Here is a 7,422-nt window from a genome sequence, read left to right on the forward strand (position 1 = left end):
TGCTCCTCTGGCAGTCGGCTGCGCAGTGGCTCCCCTGTGCTCCGCTGCCCCTGTGGTCCAGAGAGCACCTGGACGCGAAGGGAGCACCCGCACTCGCTTCACTGTCTACACAGCATCTGGCACAAAGTGAATTCCCAACAGGAGGTTGTTAGTTACTGAAATAGAAGAGGTAATTTTCAAAACTATGGGGCAGTGACCCACAGCCTGGGCAGAACATGAGGATCAACTAAGAAACTTTTCAAAATCATGGTGACCAGTGAATTAAAAATCTCCAAGAAGGACCCAGGAGCATTTTCTGGTGATTCTAATGTGTTGCGAGCATTGAGATCCATGGGCATATAGCTTTAAGGGATGCTTCAAAAATTGTATTCTTGACCGAAAATATCCTGTTCAATTGCCTGAAATATTTAAACTATTTGTTGTTACCTTTCTTGAAAAGAGCTTAGAAATGCATGTGAATTTACAGATGACTATTTAAAGATATACAGAAAAAGCCAGCAGGTACTGTGGTGGTGAAGGTGCTGAACTCCCACACGGCAGACTGAAGTTCGAGTCCTGAACCCAGCAGCTTGCTTTCTCACTTTCCCACTTTCTCTCTCTCTGGTGAACTCATGTGCCCTATAGCAATTATCAAATAACAATAAATAAAATTAAATAATTTTTTAAAATTGAAAAGATACAAAAGCCCCCAGGACACCCACGAGCGGCAGTGGCAAGTCATGCGGTGAGAAGTACTAAAGTCAGAAAGTTTCCTCTTGACATGTCATTTGAAGAACCGTTTATGAAACCGAAGTATTGACTGGGGTCAGAAGTTGAAAGTGACAAAGCAAAATTTGCTCTGGATAACATTAACCAGGCGAAGAAGGTTATTCAAGGCCACCTCGACGGGGAGAGAGGCCAGGCTCCATCTGAACGCGACTCCACTCAACGCAACTCCACTCAACACAACTCCACTCAACACAAAACTCCACTCAATGCAACTCCACTCAACGCAACTCCATTCAACGCAACTCCACTCAACGCAGCTCCACTCAAACAAAAGACAGGGTTCTTCAGTGACGGGGTGTAAGGAGAGCACAGAGCATGTTTACGACTGGCTTCTCCATAAAGAAATGGAAACTTTCTCATATCTTTGTGACAAGAAGCAGTTTTACAATTTGGAGCAAGATACCAGCCAAGGCTACATAGTTACCCTTCCACGGGAAGTGGAAGACCAAGTTGCTCTCTCCTTTAATGATTATATTTCTTTCTTCTCCTTCTTCTTCTCCTTCTTCTCCTTCTTTTCTTAGTAAGATTTTTGCCGTAAGGCAAGTGCAGTCACTGGAGAGACAGAGAGAGGGAAAGTGAGAACCCCCCTAGGAGTGCAGCCACACAGCAATCCTGGCACCTCCATTGTCCTCCTGGGCGTGCAGGACAGGCACTCAGAGTGAGTTTCAAGTTGCTGAATCTGGGACTTGAACTGCTTTGGTCCGTATGGAAATTCAGCTCCTTCACCACTACGCCACCTGCTGGCCTCAATGATTATATTTCAAAGCAATGACGGAGATTCTGGAGAAAGACATTCCTACAATGGAAAGCTGCCAAAAGACTTTGTAAAAGAGTTACGCCTCAAAGGAGCAAGTATTTATGACACAGATTTTCTAAAGAACTGCCACAAAAGGGACCAGCAGTTGGCATAATGGCTACATCACTGAACTCCCATATAGTCGACTGTGGTTCAAGTCTGGGACCCAGTGGCTTAAACTCACGCCAGGCACGTGTGCGTGCATGCCCAAGATCCCGAGAGGAGAATGGAGGAGAAGGGATTGCGGTGTGGCCATCCGCCCTGGGGGGTGATTGCTTGCTTTCTCTCTCTCTGTCTCTCTGTCTCTCTGGCTAGCGCACGTGCCCTATAGCAAAAACCTCTCAAAAAAAAAAAAAAAAAAAAAAACCTGCCACAAAAAGTGGAACTCAGAGCCCCGAGTCCGGAAAAAGCCAATCTGCAGTTTAGTCAAGCTGGAGACTGTAAGGGCAGCCTGGGTGGGAAGGTGAACAAAAGGGCCTTCCGGAGCATGGCCCACAGTCAGTGCAGTCAGGCCCGGGCAGGGAACTTTCAGCTGCCAGGTTTGGTGGAAGCGCTTTCAGAGCTACCGAAGGGCCTGGGAAATCTCCAGACACAGATGAACAGAGTCTCCCTGTATGGCCTGCTCTGCATTCAGGAAATGGAAAAGGAAGCACTTCCTCCGCACCCTCTTCCTCCCGAGGGACTCTCAGGCACCCTACCTGACAGCTACGAGGCCGTGCTCCTGGCCGCATCCCCGAGGACCTGGAAGGGTCCCTCTCGTGGCTCAGGCCAGCAGTGAGGTCCACTCCAATGCCACTGGGTCCAGCACTCAAACCACGGTCGACTACATGGGAGTCCAGGGACATAGCCATTACGCCAACTGCTGGTCCCGAGGAGGGGCCATATTTACATTTTGTCACACAGACAAGGGAGTGGAGGCAGTCATCCAAAATGCAGACTGTAAGCCACTCTGAATGGGGGATAGAACCTATTTATGTCTTTCGTGGTTTTCTAGATCAAATGAATTCCAGGAGGGAGACAGAAATGAAAGCCAATGCCACGTGCTAGGCCACGGCTGAGTGGTCACAGACGTGCGGTCGAGGCAGAAGCAGGGCTCGGAAGCTGGGCTACCTACCACAGGCAGAAACGGGGACGTAACAGGTCAGCAAAGGACTCGTGCAAACCAGAGAGCGACGATAAAACCCAGCGTCCGCATGCCTCCATCAGTGAGGAGACGTAGTCACGATTTGATTCAGATATAATTTCTAAAATAGTGCTAGATAAAAATGGGCAGCTAAGCCAGCCAGTGGCTGCTGGTTAAGGTGGCCGGATCCCATGTGACCGACCACATGGTTTGAATCCCGAACCCAGCACCTCGAAAACACACCAAGCACGTGTGTGTGCCCCAGATCCCAAGAGGAGAAGGGAGAAGAGACTGTGACGTGGCCATCCCCGGGGTGGAGGGAGCGGCCAGTCTGAGCTGAAGAGTGCTAACCTTGTTGAAGGAGCTGGCCAGTCTGAGCTGAAGAGTGCTAACCTTGTGAAGACCAGAGCGCGGTGCTGGAGAACCTGTGGAGCTGCGGCTGGAAGGAGCCTGTGCACCAGAGACGGCCAGGGGGCTCGTGTAGGCCTGCAGGAACAAGACGCTCCACGGCTGCAGTTGATAACAGAAGACACCTGGCTGTGCCTTCTGCTCTCCGCACCCTCCACCGCTGTCCCATATGAGAATAAGCCTGGGGGTGGCTCAGGGCTGCAGCGACGTCTCTCATCCCCACTTTTCTCTACTCGTTTATCTCTGCGTATTCCTTCCCACGTCCACTGCCGCTCCCACTCTGGGGTCTGCTCCCCGCTTTTTGCCTAGTGAGTCTTGGCAGCGACACGGCCATACTCCTCCCCACCACCCGGGGAGAGACTCTTTCTCCCTTTCCTTCCCTCTGTCTCTCTCTGACAAGTGTGTGTACCTTCTAGCAAGTTTTTAAAAATGTTAAAAGTAGGCGTGAGACCAGCAGATGGCTTAGCAGTTACGTCTCTGGACTCCCACATGGCTGACTGTGGTTCAAGTCCTGAACCCAGTGGCTTGAAAATCATGCTGGGGGAAGGGGGGGACCAGCAGTTAGCGTAATGGCTATGTTGCTTAACTCCCATGTAGTCGACCGTGGTTTGCGTCCCGGGCCCACTGACTTAAAACTCATGCTGGGTGCGTGTGCGTGTGTGCCCAAGATCCCAAGAGGAGAATGGAGGAGAAGGGATTGCGGCGTGACCATCCCCCCGGGGGATGATATCTTGCTTTCTGTCTCTCTGGCGAGCACACACGCCCTATAGCAAACAAGCAAAAACCTCTCCAAAAAAAAAAAAAATCATACCAGCGGATGGCCTAACGGTTACATTGCTGAGTTCCCATGTAGTCACCACAGGTCAAGTACTGGACCTGGTGACTTAAAACTCACACCAGGAACATGCACACACATGCCCAAAATCCTGAGAGGAGAATGGAGATGAAGGGACTGCCATCCCCCCGGGGGTTATTTCTCACTTTCTGTCTCTCACAAGTGCATGCCCCCTAAGGCAAAAACTTCTTTAAAAAAATGTAGGAGACCATTGTTTCGGACTAAGTTCATGCTGTAGGCTCCAATAGATAAAGCCAAAATGGAGTCACTAAGGCTAAACTGAAGCTTTAAGGAGGCTGACAGATCCCAAAATAGCCCCGTGGTTCCCGAAAACAGGCGATTCCAGTCTGTCTAAATGAGCGCGGTGAGGAACTAGACGTGTGTATCTGTGGCTTTCTTAGGAATGCGTGCCTGAAATAGCTCAAGACGCCACCTAGACTCATTGAATGGTTCTGTTTTATGAACAGCCATAGTGCCAAAATGCATTCCTTTTTAACTTCCTGACTCTGGCTCATCAGCAAAGTCATGGCCACCCTGCTCCCCCGTCATAGACTTGACCGGCCACCGCTGGGCGAGAGTCTGCGGCCCTCCCGCCTTCTGTCCGTGACTTCGCCTTTACGACCACCCTGGGAGCTGTCAGCTGTCAGCGGTCAGGGCAACCTGCACATGGCAGTGCGGGCCACCAAGCCCAGCCCAGCCCCAGTACAGTCTTTAGCTTCGCTCACTTGGCCTCAACCTTGTTTTTTTTAAGTTGACAATAGAATTACAAGGGGTGATCAGACCCAGGGTGAAGCGGTAGACTTCTCCAAGATAGCCCTTGTGTTGGCATTGCTGCAGAATTCCAGAGCAGGACAGGGAAGCCAGAGCCCCGCCAGATAATTGCAGTGCTAGGCGCCGCACTCACCGTAAAGGCATCTAACCCGACTTCCTCTTACAGAAGAGGAGACTGAGGCCATCAGCGGTTACAGCCACAGTGACTTTAAAGTCACCAGAATGCAGTGCAGTAAGACAAATCACTCCCGGAGTCTTCATTTTCTTCTTTCCTTTTTCTTTCATTTTGCAGCCACACTGCAATCCCTTCGCCATTCTCCTCTCGGGATTTGGGGCACATGCAACTGGTGTTTTTTTTTTTTTTTTTTTTTTTTTTTGAGACTTTTTCATTGTGGGGCGCGCGCCACCCACACGCACGCACACGCGCCCGGCGTGAGTTTTAAGCCACCGGGTCCGGGACACGAACCGCGGTCGACTATGTGGGAATCCAGTGACATAGCCATTACGCTAACTGCTGGTTCCCGCCACTGGTGTGTTTTTCAAGCCACTGGAGTCAGCCATGTGGTATCTAACCGCCTCAATCTCCCTGCCACCTGCTGGCCCTTTCTTTCTTCGATAGTAAAACAGAGCTATCCACTTAACATGCTGGAACGTAGGACAACTACGAGTAAAAGCTGTAACGCATGATCTTGGTACGTTTCAATGAAGAACAGGTAAAGAACACAGACACTTTCGTAAATTCAGTTTTGCTAAATTCATTTTATTCTTATCTGCTTATGTGCAAAAAAAAATAAATTAAAAAAAAACCTCAAAGGAATTAGAGCATAAACTACGTAAATTAAGAGCATACAAAAGGAGGACATACCCCTTCTGGTCTAGCATTTGTAAAAGCTGGCTTAAGGGGCCAGCAGGTGGTGTAGTGGTTAAGGCATCGGACTCCTACATGGCCCACTGCAGTTCGAATCCTGGATCTGGCAACAAGGGTAGCAGCGGCACATGTGCATGCAAAATCCCAAGAGGAGACTGGAGAAGAAGGGACTGCCATGTGGCCCTCCCACCTGGGGGTGATTTCTCCCTTTCCCTCTCACTGCCTTTCTCTGTCTCTCTCCAGTGAGTGTACACAACCCAATGGCAAAAGTCTTAAGACAAAATAAAAAGCCGGTTTAATAGAATGTACACGAAGCACTTTTAAGAATTCTTACGAAGCCCTACGCTAATGACAGAAACGGGTTTTACGCCAACGGTGCTCAGGCAGGAGCGTGCAGAGCCTGGCCGGCTGGCTAGTGCCCAGCACGCTGTTACCATCCTCTGATCGGGAAGGGGACATGCAACACTGAAAACCTAAGAGGATTCGTCACCGTGTTCTACAGCGGTGAACTTCTCTGGGACATTTGAAACAAAATTCGATTTATGAAACTTCAGTAAACACATTATTTCTAAGGAACATTATGTTGGTAAATAGAAAAATACGTATTTGCCGTGCTCCGCCCTCCCTGTGTTTCAGTAAACGTGCCTCGCCGAGGACAGAGGGCCCCAGTTAGTCCGAACGTTACACGTGGTGCCCCGGGTGGGTTCGAACGAGACCGTTTCCAGAGCTGCAGTCTCCCAGCAGGACTGGCTGAGCATTTCCCGACGCAGTGTGGGAGTCAGCCCCGGTGTCTACCGCGCCCTCCCTGTGCCTGGCCACTCTGCCTGTCAGTTAGGATATTTTCTCCAGTTTTCTTCTTAGCTCTCACTTGGCACTCCAGCAAATGCCCGGACTTCCAGTGGGGAACTTACTAACAACGCTCTGAACCCATGGGAGATGGGTCACGTGGACCGGGACCAAGCCTGTGAGACCGAGGGAGACGCCCTGCACCCTGCCCTCGGCCTCTCGAACTCCATTCCATTTATTCCAGAGGGCCCTGGTTGGGCCCTTTTTCTTCTTTTAAAGTTGCTATCTTTTGGTTCCCAGGGTTTTTCAGAACAGTTGTGGCCAACCTTGGGATCTTGTCTTCCAAAAGGTACACTCAGCCTCGAAGGAGAAGGAAGACACGGAGTGTGTTTTCACTTCTAATGCCTATGTAGAGTCGCAAGGAAGACGCACACGTGTGCTTATGCTGGTTGATCTGATTCGTCAGTCTGGCTAAGCCACAAAGAGTGAGTCGAACATATTCTAGATGTTTCCATGAAGGGATTTTTTAGCTGAGACTAATATTTAAATCAAAAGACTTTGAGTTTAAATCAAAACCAGGATGGGCCACACTCAATCAGTTGAAGGCCTGAAGAGAAAAGACTGAACTCCCTCAGGAAAGGGGGAGTTCGTGCGTAGAAAGCCGGCTACCTCAGAGGCCAGCTCCTCCCTGGGTCTCCAGCCTGCGGGTCTACTCTGCAGGGACTACGGCCCCCTCGATCGTGCATGCCATCTTCTCAATATCTCTCTGTCTCTCTGTCTCTCTCTCTCACACACACACACACACACCATTCTGTGGGGTCCATTTCTCTGGAAGTCCTGACCCACACAGTCATTGACTTAAGAGAGGACAGAATACCGGCTGCCTCCACTCCTTTTCCCTCCACATTTTATTGATCACACAATTTCTTAAATAATATAGCTATTTTCAATAGTGAGTTCAGCTGATAATTTCAAGAAAAGCAAATTTTAACTTTAATAAACCAAAGAAATGCTAAGGATCTTTGCTTAAAACTTAAAGCCAGGAAACAGGTTAGGATTCTGTTCAA

This window comes from Tupaia chinensis, unplaced genomic scaffold (assembly GCF_000334495.1).
Source record: "Tupaia chinensis unplaced genomic scaffold, TupChi_1.0 Scaffold000054_1, whole genome shotgun sequence".
In the NCBI taxonomy this organism is placed as follows: Eukaryota; Metazoa; Chordata; class Mammalia; order Scandentia; family Tupaiidae; genus Tupaia; species Tupaia belangeri.